The following is a 14002-nucleotide window of genomic DNA, read 5'->3' on the forward strand; positions in this document are numbered from 1 at the left end:
AAAGGAGAGGTGACTGGGACAGGAAGATCCTTATGAAAGAAACTGCTTGGATCTATAGATTCCAGTCCCAGTCCCCTCTCGGTTTAAACGAAAGATTGAACTTTACTTGTTTTATTTGAAAACCTGGCTACCTAAAATCCTGGTCCTTTAAATTAAAGTATATATCCTCCTTTAGTGATATTTGTGGGTGCATGTCCCTTTAACTGGCTCTTTGATCGATGCAAAAAGCATCCTTTAAGTGGTGAACAAATATTAGCTCACCTTATCTTCTGTTTTAATTTGGTGCTTCACTTCCTCTCCTATACCATCAGGGGGAGGGACCAAATTATATATTATCATCTCTTGTTTATCCGTTTTATAAATTCATGGGAGACATCTGTCAGTCCCTCATTCATATTTGGCCCTCTCTGTAGTTTTTCTATAAGAAGCATCATGGCGAATCCCCTCGCCAACATACGCTTACTACAGAATCCTTCCTTATGCAGAACATGCCTCCCGAGCGATTCTTACCATTTATTTGCGTCCCACGATGCGTTCCACTCGAAACCGGAAGTGACGTGAGGGAACTTCCGGTCCCTGGGATCGGCACCCATCTAAATCCCTGGTGTGTTCCACCTGATGTGCTCCACGCCACCGGAAATGACCCAGGGAAGCAGGCATACGGTCCAGGGTGCGTTCCAGACGCCGGAAACATTTCTTCTGGTGTCCGGAAGCCACCCCTTGGCGGCGCGCTTGACAGGATAAAGACTGCAACAACGGCCTCTCTAACTTAGCCTAAGCTCTGTGGTTTCTTGCTGAGACTTTGTCACGGCTGAGGATGGGGAAAACCCTCAGCCGTGCGATGCCAGAAGATGTCAGGCTGCTCGGCCAGGACGACAGGATTAGGGAGCAGGTCACCTCCTAAAGCGTCCCTAACCTGACCCTAACTCCTAGCTGCATGGGCCGACCTTGAAGGTAGGAGGGCCCATGCTCAGGAACCTCGGATCCCTAACTCACCCTCCGACTGGTCCCTGAACTAGGAGTCAAGGCAGGGCCGGTGCTACCATAAGGCAGACCAAGCGGCTGCCTTAGGGCGCACCCTGGGGGAGGGCGGAAAAATGTGACATGGGGGGGGGAGAAATGTGACATGGAGGGCTGATGTGACATAGGGGGGTGATTTGACATGGAGGGGGAGAAATGTGACATGGGGGGCTGATGGCTTACATGGGAGCATGATGGATGGGGCTGATGGCTGACATGGGGGGCTAATGGCTGACATGGCGGCATGATGTCTGACATTTTCGCTGATGGATGGGGGCTGATGTCTGAGGTCTTATTAACATTGGGGGTCTGATTGGGGGTCTGAATAACATTGGGGGTCTGATTGCTGGTCTGACCTGAGGTGTAATGGAAAATATTTTTTTCTTATTATCCTCTTCTAAAACCTAGGTGCGTCTTAGAGGGCAAAAAATACAGTCTTCAAACCAGCGATGGTCTGAAGCAGAGAAAAGATACCAGGACCACACAGAGAAGCAATCTGCTGCAGACGGGACCAGGGCCAGGTGAGCTGCAAGGGGGGGGGGGGGGGGCGCCAAAATGTAGCTTCGCTTGTGTTGGCAAAAATCCTTGCACCGGCCCTGAGTCAAGGTAAGACGGCCTGTTCCTTCTGGACACGGAGGAACAGGGGTCTCACTAGCCAAGCTACAAGGAATGGGGAAACACATACAACATACAGATATGACAGGCGAACTACTAGTTCCACACGTACCTGTCACAGCCACGCTGACTGGAACCCATGCATGCACTACTAATGTCCACAGAACAACTAGAGGACACAGCACACATAACACACAGGTAACCAGGACATTCCTAGTTGCAATCAACAGAGACAAAGGAAAACATCAACTGAGCATCAAGACATAAACTACACAGATAAACCTATGACCACAAGGGTGGCCCCCACTGGCAGATGATATATGCAGGAGGCTGCTCCAGCTAAGCATGGCTGAAGCAACCCACTGACACATGCCAAACACAGAGGCTTTATAGGCCTAAGAGGCCACACCCAGACAGACACACCCAGTGTCTCACACACACAGAAAGAAAGTTAACCCTTCCAACACCAGGGAAGGAAAAACACCACTTAAAGGGGAAGTGTCCAAACCAAGATCACACTGTGGCTGTTGCCTCAGGCAACGACATGGGTGGCAACCATGTCCTGGGAGTCAGCACGAAGGCCGGGACACTGCCACCACATGTACACATCTAACCAAACGTTGCCACGGGCAGCCACAGTGAGGGGAAGAGTCCTAGCGCACACACAACACAAAACGCAGTGCACACCAGACAAACAAACACAACACCCAACATGAAGGTTGTTAGGTGCAACCGCATGCCATGCAGCAAGCTGCCCAGCACCGCTCAGGCTGCTTTGCTGAAACCAACACCATACAACTAGTTGCCCGCGGCAACCACAAGTGAGGCCACACACCAGCGGCCCTCACCTGTGATTGAACACCAAAACCGAGCCGCAGGCAACCGCATGCGGTTGAGGAGTCACGACCATAACCGTGGCCGTGACAGACTTTATCTCTTGTCCCTTTGTAAGTAGACCTTGTTTTTCTTCTGTTACTTGATGGATGTATGTTGTAACAATGTAAACATAGATGCTGATCTCATACTAATTGAGCTAATATACTCTCCTAGGTACCTACAATAGGACAGCATTATTCTGGGTAATCAGAAAAAAACACGTGTATCTGGTTTAGGAGTTAAGTATCATATATACTGTATATATATATATATATATATATATATATATTTATATATATATATATATATATATATATCTTTGCTTTGTCTATCTTGGACTTTCTTTGAGATCACCCCCTGATAAGCCTAGTGTGTTCTAGGCGAAATGCGTTGGGGTCTCGTTTGCTCTATATTTGGCGAGTCTCAGTGACACCCAACCCTTGGAATAGCCACTGACACTCTTATTTGTTGATCGGAAGGGTCTCAGCGGTACCCACCTCCTCTGGGATAACCGCTGATGCCCTCAACTTAGATATCTCCCCCCTTTCTAGGGTTCCCTTGAGTAGGGATTAACAGGGACTGGATAGTAATAGGTTCAGAGTCAGTGACATTCAGTTTAATTTATCTGCGCATGCACTTACAAAACCTGCGCTAGTGTACGTGTGACATACTTGCAAGCATATATACCATTTAATATGCAGAAGGCGAGCAGTAAGGGATGGGGAAGTGGCCGTGATGCTGATGGTGCGTGCAGTGGCCGTGGCCCTGGGCATGGTGAAACTGTACCTGCTGCAAGAGCACAAAAAAAAACATTCATCCACGATACCTAGCTTCGTGTCTCAGTTTGCAAGGCGGCGCAGGATACCACTCTTGAATTCAGACCAGTGCGGCCATGTGGTCGGTTGGATTGTAGCAGATAATGCTTCCAGTCGGTTAAGCACCACCCTGTCTTCCACAAAGTCCAGTCTCAGTAGCCAAGAGTCTGCTCAACCCAATCCACACTCTGATCATTCTTCCTGACATCATGGAGAGTCTGGGCAAACAAGTGATCCCACACTCGCATATTCCGAGGAGCTCTTTTCATTCCTTGATTTGGCCCTCTCGGCAAGAACGCTTGAAAGGAAGAGATATTGTGCCCTGATTCCCGAACTCTTGAGCATCCACAATCACAAGAAGATGACGGTGGGGAACGGAAATTACTGTTTAAGTTGGTGGATGATGATGAGACACAGTTACCAATAACTCAACAGCAATTACTGTCTCAAGAGGTTGATGAAGAGGATGAGACACAGTTGTCAATAACTGAGGTAGTGGTTAGGTCAACAAGTTAGGAGGATGAGCAGAGTGAGTAAGTGGAAGAGGAGGTGGTGGACGATGAAGTCACTGACCCAACCTGGGAAGGTGGAAAGCCGAGTGAGGACAGCAGTACAGAGGGGGAGGGATCTGCTTCACGCAACAGGTTGGAAGAGGCAGTGGGGTGGCAAAAGGGACAAGGCAGGCCACACCAAACATACCCGCCACTGTTCCCTGGAGCAAACCCTTGCGGAAATCTCCCTTGCCAAGGGGTAGATGTTCCACAATATGGTGCATTTTTGAGGTAAGTACAGACGACAAAATAATAGTAGTTTTAAACCTGTGCCGTACCAAACTGAGCCGGGGCGTGAACACTAGCAACCTCACCACTACCAGCATGATCCGCCACATGGGATCCAAGCACCGCAATAAGTGGGCGGAACGCCTGGGTTCACAATCTGTGTCTGGGGGTAACACCACTGCATCCTATTCCCCTGCACCTGGACCTTCGCAAGCACCATCAGTGACCACATCCACTACCGTATCCCAGAGCAGCGTCCAAATGTCCTTACCCCAGGCATTTGAACGCAAGCGCAAATACCCAGCCAGCCACCCACAGGCCATAGCACTAAAAGTGCAGCTTTCCAAATTACTGGCCTGGAAATGTTGGCATTTAGGCTTGTGGACACTGAGGCCTTCTGCGATGTCGGCGGCCGCCCGAGTTTCGCAGTCCCCAGTGGCCATTATTTTTCAAAGTGCGCCATGCCAGCCTTACACCAACATGTGTCCCGTGACATCACACATGCCCTGACCAATGCAGTTACTGGGAAGGTCCACTTAACCACGGACACATGGACAAGTGCATTCGGCCTGGGATGCCACATTTCCCTGACGGCACACTGGGTGAATGTTGTGGAGGCCGGGAGCGAGTCGCACCCTGGTATGGCACAGGTGCTACCAACACCAAGTATTGCGGGCCCTAATTCCATCAGGGTTTCCGCCACACCCTAAGTTAGTGGCTCCAACCCCCACTTCTCCTCCTCCGCATACTCCTCCACTCCCACCTCCGAATTTTCCGCGTACAGCACCAGTTAGTCATCAGTCGGTAGCTGGAAGCAGTGTAGCACTGCAGTAGGGAAGCGTCAACAGGTCGTCTGAAGCTGATATGCTTAGGGGACAAACAGCACACTGCCACAGAGCTGTGGCAGGGGATAAGAGGCCAGACTGAGCTGTGGCTCTCGCCACTCAACCTAGAACCAGGCATGGTTGTGTCTGATAATGACTGTACCTTGGTGGCAGCTTTGGAGCTCGGGAAGCTCACACACATCCCATGCCTAGCCCATGTCTTAAACGTAATGGTTCAGCGTTTTCTCAAAACCTAGCCCTATTTACCTGAGCTACTGGTGAAGGTTCACCACGTGTGCACATTTCCGCAAGTCATTGACAGCTTCAGCCAGTCTGTCAACTCTGCAGCAGCGCTTGCAATTGCTAACTCACTGGCTGTTGTGGGACTTGAGCCCTGGAACTCTTCGTTCCATATGTTGGCCAGGCTTTGTGAGCAGCAGAGTGCAGTAGTGGAATACCATCTGCAACATTGTCGTTGCCTTTCCAGTCAGCTTCCGCTATTTACAAGCAAGAAGTGGGCATGGATGTCTGACCTCTGTGTGGTTTTAAGAAACTTTGAGGAATCAACACAGATGGTGAGCAGCGATAACGCTATTATCAGTGTAACCATCCCACTTCTGTGTCTATGCAAATGCTCGCTGCTCACAACTAAGGACAATGCTTTGCATGTGGAGGTGAAAATGGGGGAAGACATTACACAGGGTGATAGCCAGACCACCCTCAGTTCGTCTTGTCAGTGTGAATTAGACGAAGAGGAGGAGGAGCAGGAGCAGGAGAAGGTTGCCTCCTCTACAGAGGGTAGTATCCATTGAAGATTAATTCCACCTGTTCTGTGTGAGTGGGCAGAAGAGGAGGAAGAGGATGAGGAGATTGAGAGTGATCCTCCTGATAATGACAGTGAAGTCTTGCCTGTTGGTACTCTGGCACACATGGCTGTTTTCCTGTTAGGCTGCCTTTCCCGCGACCCGCAGGTTATACCTATTTTAGACAACATGAATTACTGGTTGTTCACCCTTCTCAACCTCCGCTACAAAGAGAACTTCTCATCTCTCATTCCTCTGGTGGAGAGGATGAGTAAAACAATGCAATACCAGAAGATCCAAGTTAAAAAATTGCTCAAAAAATTTCCATCTGACAACGCTGGCGGCAGAGTCCATAGTTCCTTGGCCAACCGAGGAGGGGAGACAAGGGGAAAACACAGCAGTTCCAAGAGAGGCAGGGCAATACTCTCCAAAGTCTGGGACAGTTTCATGACAACCCATCAGCACCCTCACCCTGATGCGCGGCCTAGTGGACAGCCAATCTGGATTTGTTGCAGCAACTAGCAGAGTTTTTTCTCGAAAAGCTGTCCTGCCCGGACAGTAGTGTGGCTTCAGAGCAGGTGTTTAGTGCAGTGGGGGCCATAGTTACCCCAAGAAGAACTAGCCTGTCCACCCAAAATCTGGAGAGACTGACCTTTGTCAAGATGAATCAGGCGTGGATCAGCCCAGATTTCCACCCACCAATGCGTGAATCATCAGATAGATCATCCATGGTGCCACACCAACACTTCAACAAAAGAGACCGGTTTCTTCTGGCTACCTGCCACAGCTACTATTCTGATACTGCCACCCCCCTGATGCCACACATCTGATGCCAAGTGCTCCTTCTTTCACCCATCTTCAGCTGGTAATGATATTGCCACCCACCTCCCCACTCTATCACCGGGTTACTCTGTTGTCTGCTGATGCTGATGCCACCTTCACACTATGTCACCTTGTCACCTTGCCACTTTGTGGTCCCCTGATGCTGCTGTCACATCCATACTATGTCACCTTGCCACTCTGTGGTCTCCTGATGCTGCTGCTACCTCAACACTATGTCACCTTGCCACTCTGTGGTCTCATGATGCTACTGCTACCTCAACACTATGTCACCTTGCCACTCTGTGGTCTCCTGATGCTGCTGCTACCACAACACTTTGGCACCTTGCCACTCTGTGGCCTCCTGATGCTGCTGCTGCCATCTCCACACTGTCATTGTGCCACCCTGTGGCCTCCTTCTGATGCTGCTGCTGCCTCCACCTCCACACTCTTTCATGGTGCCACTCTGTGGCCACCTTATGCTGCACCGCCTCCACACTATCATTGTGCCACCCTGTGGCCTCCTCCTGATGCTGCCGCCACCTCCACACTCTGTCAATATGCCACTCTGTGGCCTCCTTATGTTGCTGCTGCCACCTCCACACTGTCATTGTGCCACTCTGTGGCCTCCTCCTGATGCTGCCGCCACCTCCAGACTCTGTCATTGGGCCACTCTGTGGTCTCCTCATGCTGCTTCCAACTTACCACTATGTCATAGGGCCACTCTGTGGACTTCTCATGCTGTTCCCACCCCCCCCCCCAAAACTTGATGACCGGTCCACTATTTTGCCTTTCGGCCTGGCTGACATCATCATTTATTTGACCCTTCTTCTGATCTGTCAGAAGGAAGGAAAAATTAGACGCACAATGGATCCTGTCTATGTAACAGCTGTATGGCCTGCATGACATGGTCCACATTTTGCATCAGAATTGGCTTATTATTTGGTAGCCAAAAGCAGGAGTGGGTACAAAACACAGAAGACATGCAAATTTCCATTCACGTTTAATGTTTTGGATCCACTCCTGTTTTTTTGAGCTTTAGCAATACTGATGGATTACTGACCAAATGCTGGCAGAGTAACTGCAGTTGCTCCACAGACAGGATCCATTTTATAGGGGTTATTGTTCTGACGGATCAGAGAAAGGGCAAAATAATCAGTGACGTCAACACAACCTTACTGCTGACACCCTCTCCACTCTGTCAGGGGGACTCTACTTGTATAAGCATTTAATAGAACAGGTTCTGTAGACATGTAGAATCAGCTTCCGACAGTGTAAAAGTAGTGCGCTTCTTCTTGACGCTAATATTGACCTGTAAGGCTGAGTTCACACTTGAGTTATTTGGTCAGTTTTGGCCCCGTAACTGACCAAATAAGTGAAGTGTGCAGTGATTCTAAGAGCGACGCCTGTCATCTGCATGTCATACTGACTCTCAGTATTGTTTCACTACCACAGCAGAATCCCTATGCGTGTTACTGCAAGGCACAGTGTTCTACACCACTATAAAGGCTCTCTGCAGCCAGGAAATAGCTTTTTTCACGATTCGCCCTGATAAAGTTCGGATAAAACCAAATTTGGGCGAAACGGCCAAATCAAATTTTTGAGAAATTCGCTCATCTCTAGTCATAACTAAAGGATCCATGCTTTATCCGAATTCACAATCTCTGGCTTGGAATAACATTTGACTCTACCCTATCCTTGAAATCACACATCTAAACCTTTACTGCCTCCTGCCACCTCCAAGTGAAAAACATTTCTCGTATCTGCTCCTTCTTTAAACCTGAGTCAACAAAATAGTGCATACCCTCATCATTTCCTGCATAGACTACTGAAAATTCCTCCTCTGTTGCCTGCCATCAAACACTCTTCCACCCCTCAATCCACCCTCAACTCTGATTCCTGGTTAATCCACCTCTCCCCTTGTTTTCCATTCACCCTCTCCTTTGCCAGTCCTTTCACCTATTGCTCAGTGCACTCAGTTCAAAATACTAACAATGACTTACAGGGCCATCAGGCCATCTACAATCTGTTCTCTTTCTGACCTATTCTACTAAAACATCCCCAGACATAACCTCTGATATGCACTAGACCTCCTTCTTTGTTCTCCTCTTGTCTGCTCCTGGCACAAATGTCTTCAGGACTTCCCTCATGGAGCCCACTAAATTCTGGAAGTCACTGCCCCAGCAGACTCTCCCCCAACATCCAAACTTTCAAATCGAATCTGAAAACCCACCTCTTAAGGAAAGCCTACTACCTACAATGACCCTGCTGCCACTATACAGTCATATGAGCATCTTATAACCTCTCCTTCTGTGTCCTTTCCCTTGTAGGTTGTAAGTGCTCATAGGCAGGTTCCTCTCCCCCTCTGTACCAGTATGTCACTTAGTTCAGTATTAGAGTTGAGCGAACACCTGGATGTTCGGGTTCGAGAAGTTCGGCCGAACTTCCCGGAAATGTTTGGGTTCGGGATCCGAACCCGATCCGAACTTCGTCCCGAACTCGAACCCCATTGAAGTCAATGGGGACCCGAACTTTTCGGTACTAAAAAGGCTGTAAAACAGCCCAGGAAAGGGCTAGAGGGCTGCAAAAGGCCGCAACATGTAGGTAAATCCCCTGCAAACAAATGTGGATAGGGAAATGAATAAAAATAAAAATAAAATAAATAAAAATTAACCAAAATCAATTGGAGAGAGGTCCCATAGCAGAGAATCTGGCTTAACGTCACCCACCACTGGAACAGTCCATTCTCAGATATTTAGGCCCCGGCACCCAGGCAGAGGAGAGAGGTCCCGTAACAGAGAATCTGTCTTCATGTCAGCAGAGAATCAGTCTGCATGTCATAGCAGAGAATCAGGCTTCACGTCAGCCACCACTGCAACAGTCCATTGTCATAAATTTAGGCCCAGCACCCAGGCAGAGGAGAGAGGTCCCGTAACAGACAATCTGGCTTCATGTCAGCAGAGAATCAGTCTTCATGTCATAGCAGAGAATCAGGCTTCACGTCACCAACCACTGTAACAGTCCATTTTCATAAATTTAGGCCCAGCACCCAGGCAGAGGAGAGAGGTCCCGTAACAGAGAATCTGGCTTCATGTCAGCAGAGAATCAGTCTGCATGTCATAGCAGAGAATCAGGCTTCACGTCAGCCACCAAAGCAACAGTCCATTTTCAGAAATTTAGGCCAAGCACCCAGGCAGAGGAGAGAGGTCCCGTAACAGACAATCTGGCTTCATGTCAGCAGAGAATCAGTCTTCATATCATAGCAGAGAATCAGGCTTCACGTCAGCCACCAATGCAACAGTCCATTGTCAGATATTTAGGCCCAGCACCCAGGCAGAGGAGAGAGGTCCCGTAACAGACAATCAGGCTTCACGTCAGCCACCAGTGCAACAGTCCATTGGCATATATTTAGGCCCAGCACCCAGGCAGAGGAGAGAGGTCCCTTAACAGAGAATCTGGCTTCATGTCAGCAGATAATCAGTCTGCATGTCATAGCAGAGAATCAGGCTTCACGTCAGCCACCACTGCAACAGTCCATTTTCATAAATTTAGGCCAAGCACCCAGGCAGAGGAGAGAGGTCCCGTAACAGACAATCTGGCTTCATGTCAGCAGAGAATCAGTCTTCATATCATAGCAGAGAATCAGGCTTCACGTCACCCACCACTGTAAGAGTCCATTTTCATAAATTTAGGCCCAGCACCCAGGCAAAGGAGAGAGGTCCCGTAACAGAGAATCTGTCTTCATGTCAGCAGAGAATCAGTCTTCATGTCATAGCAGAGAATCAGGCTTCACGTCAGCCACCACTGCAACAGTCCATTGTCATAAATTTAGGCCCAGCACCCAGGCAGAGGAGAGAGGTCCCGTAACAGACAATCTGGCTTCATGTCAGCAGAGAATCAGTCTTCATATCATAGCAGAGAATCAGGCTTCACGTCAGCCACCAATGCAACAGTCCATTGTCAGATATTTAGGCCCTGCACCCAAGGAGAGCAGAGAGGTCCCGTAACAGACAATCAGGCTTCACGTCAGCCACCAGTGCAACAGTCCATTGGCATATATTTAGGCCCAGCACACAGGCAGAGGAGAGAGGTCCCGTAACAGAGGATCTGGCTTCATGTCAGCAGAGAATTAGTCTGCATGTCATAGCAGAGAATCAGGCTTCACGTCACCCAACATTGGAACAGTCCATTGGCATATATTTAGGCCCGGGCACCCAGACAGAGGAGAGGTTCATTCAAATTTGGGTAGCCTCGCAATATAATGGTAAAATGAAAATAAAAATAGGATTGAATGAGGAAGTGCCCTGGAGTACAATAATATATGGTTAAGGGGAGGTAGTTAATGTCTAATCTGGACAAGGGACGGACAGGTCCTGTGGGATCCATGCCTGGTTCATTTTTATGAACGTCAGCTTGTCCACATTGGCTGTAGACAGGCGGCTGCGTTTGTCTGTAATGACACCCCCTGCCGTGCTGAATACACGTTCAGACAAAACGCTGGCCGCCAGGCAGGCCAGCACCTCCAAGGCATAAAAGGCTAGCTCTGGCCACGTGGACAATTTAGAGACCCAGTAGTTGAATGGGGCCGAACCATCAGTCAGTACGTGGAGGGGTGTGCACACGTACTGTTCCACCATGTTAGTGAAATGTTGCCTCCTGCTAACACGTTGTGTATCAGGTGGTGGTGCAGTTAGCTGTGGCGTGTTGACAAAACTTTTCCACATCTCTGCCATGCTAACCCTGCCCTCAGAGGAGCTGGCCGTGACACAGCTGCCTTGGCGACCTCTTGCTCCTCCTCTGCCTTGGCCTTGGGCTTCCACTTGTTCCCCTGTGACATTTGGGAATTCTCTCAGTAGAGCGTCTACCAACGTGCGCTTGTACTCGCGCATCTTCCTATCACACTCCAGTGCAGGAAGTAAGGTGGGCACATTGTCTTTGTAGCGTGGATCCAGCAGGGTGGCAACCCAGTAGTCCGCACACGTTAAAATGTGGGCAACTCTGCTGTCGTTGCGCAGGCACTGCAGCATGTAGTCGCTCATGTGTGCCAGGCTGCCCAGGGGTAAGGACAAGCTGTCCTCTGTGGGAGGCGTATCGTCAGTGATGGACCCGAGCTGCGTTGGGTGCCACCCCGCTGTGACCATGCTTCATCCTCATCCTCCTCCACCTCCTCCTCATCCTCATCCTCCTCGTCCTCCAGTAGTGGGCCCTGGCTGGCCACATTTGTACCTGGCCTCTGCTGTTGCCAAAAACCTCCCTCTGAGTCACTTCGAAGAGACTGGCCTGAAAGTGCTAAAAATGACCCCTCTTCCTCCTCCTCCTCCTCCTCCTGGGCCACCTCCTCTTCCATCATCGCCCTAAGTGTTTTCTCAAGGAGACATAGAAGTGGTATTGTAACGATGATAACGGCATCATCGCCACTAGCCATGTTGGTGGAGTACTCGAAACAGCGCAACAGGGCACACAGGTCTCGCATGGAGGCCCAGTCATTGGTGGTGAAGTGGTGCTGTTCTGTAGTGCGACTGACCCGTGCGTGCTGCAGCTGAAACTCCACTATGGCCTGCTGCTGCTCGCACAGTCTGTCCAGCATGTGCAAGGTGGAGTTCCACCTGGTGGGCACGTCGCATATGAGGCGGTGAGCGGGAAGGCCGAAGTTACGCTGTAGCGCAGACAGGCGAGCAGCAGCAGGATGTGAACGCCGGAAGCGCGAACAGACGGCCCGCACTTTATGCAGCAGCTCTGACATGTAGGGGTAGTTGTGAATGAACTTCTGCACCACCAAATTCAGCACATGCGCCAAGCAAGGGATGTGCATCAAACTGGCTAGTCCCAGAGCTGCAACGAGATTTCGCCCATTATCACACACCACCAGGCCGGGCTTGAGGCTCACCGGCAGCAACCACTCGTCGGTCTGTTGTTCTATACCCTGCCACAACTCCTGTGCGGTGTGGGGCCTGTCCCCCAAACATATGAGTTTCAGAATGGCCTGCTGACGTTTACCCCAGGCTGTGCTGAAGTTGGTGGTGAAGGTGTGTGGCTGACTAGATGAGCAGGTGGAAGAAGAGAAGGAGGAAGTCGAGTAGGAGGAGGTGGCAACAGGAGGCAAAGAATGTTGCCCTGCGATCCTTGGCGGCGGAAGGACGTGCGCCAAACAGCTCTCCGCCTGGGGCCCAGCTGCCACTACATTTACCCAGTGTGCAGTTAGGGAGATATAGCGTCCCTGGCCGTGCTTACTGGTCCACGTATCTGTGGTTAGGTGGACCTTTCCACAGATGGCGTTGCGCAGTGCACACTTGATTTTATCGGATACTTGGTTGTGCAGGGAAGGCACGGCTCTCTTGGAGAAGTAGTGCCGGCTGGGAACAACATACTGTGGGACAGCAAGCGACATGAGCTGTTTGAAGCTGTCTGTGTCCACCAGCCTAAATGACAGCATTTCATAGGCCAGTAGTTTAGAAATGCTGGCATTCAGGGCCAGGGATCGAGGGTGGCTAGGTGGGAATTTACGCTTTCTCTCAAATGTTTGTGAGATGGAGAGCTGAACGCTGCCGTGTGACATGGTTGAGATGCTTGGTGACGGAGGTGGTTGTGGTGTTGGTGGTACATCCCCTGTTTGCTGGGCGGCAGGTGCCAACGTTCCTCCAGAGGCGGAGGAAGAGGCCGAGGCGGCAGCAGCAGAAGAGGCCGAGGTGGCAGCAGCAGAAGAGGTAGCAGGGGGAGCCTGAGTGACTTCCTTGGTTTTAAGGTGTTTACTCCACTGCAGTTCATGCTTTGCATGCAGGTGCCTGGTCATGCAGGTTGTGCTCAGGTTCAGAACGTTAATGCCTCGCTTCAGGCTCTGATGGCACAGCGTGCAAACCACTTGGGTCTTGTCATCAGCACATTGTTTGAAGAAGTGCCATGCCAGGGAACTCCTTGAAGCTGCCTTTGGGGTGCTCGGTCCCAGATGGCGGCGGTCAGTTGCAGGCGGAGTCTTTTGGCGGCGGGTGTTCTGCTTTTGCCCACTGCTCCCTCTTTTGCTACGCTGTTGGCTCGGTCTCACCACTGCCTCTTCCTCCCAACTGTGAAAGTCAGTGGCACGACCTTCATTCCATGTGGGGTCTAGGACCTCATCGTCCCCTGCATCGCCTTCCACCCAGTCTTGATCCCTGACCTCCTGTTCAGTCTGCACACTGCAGAAAGACGCAGCAGTTGGCACCTGTGTTTCGTCATCATCAGAGACATGCTGAGGTGGTATTCCCATGTCCTCATCATCAGGAAACATAAGTGGTTGTGCGTCAGTGCATTCTATGTCTTTCACCGCTGGGGAAGGGCTAGGTGGATGCCCTTGGGAAACCCTGCCAGCGGAGTCTTCAAACAGCATAAGAGACTGCTGCATAACTTGAGGCTCAGACAGTTTCCCTGGTATGCATGGGGGTGATGTGACAGACTGATGGGGTTGGTTTTCAGGCGCC

Source organism: Bufo gargarizans, chromosome 2, assembly GCF_014858855.1.
Source record: "Bufo gargarizans isolate SCDJY-AF-19 chromosome 2, ASM1485885v1, whole genome shotgun sequence".
In the NCBI taxonomy this organism is placed as follows: domain Eukaryota; kingdom Metazoa; phylum Chordata; class Amphibia; order Anura; family Bufonidae; genus Bufo; species Bufo gargarizans.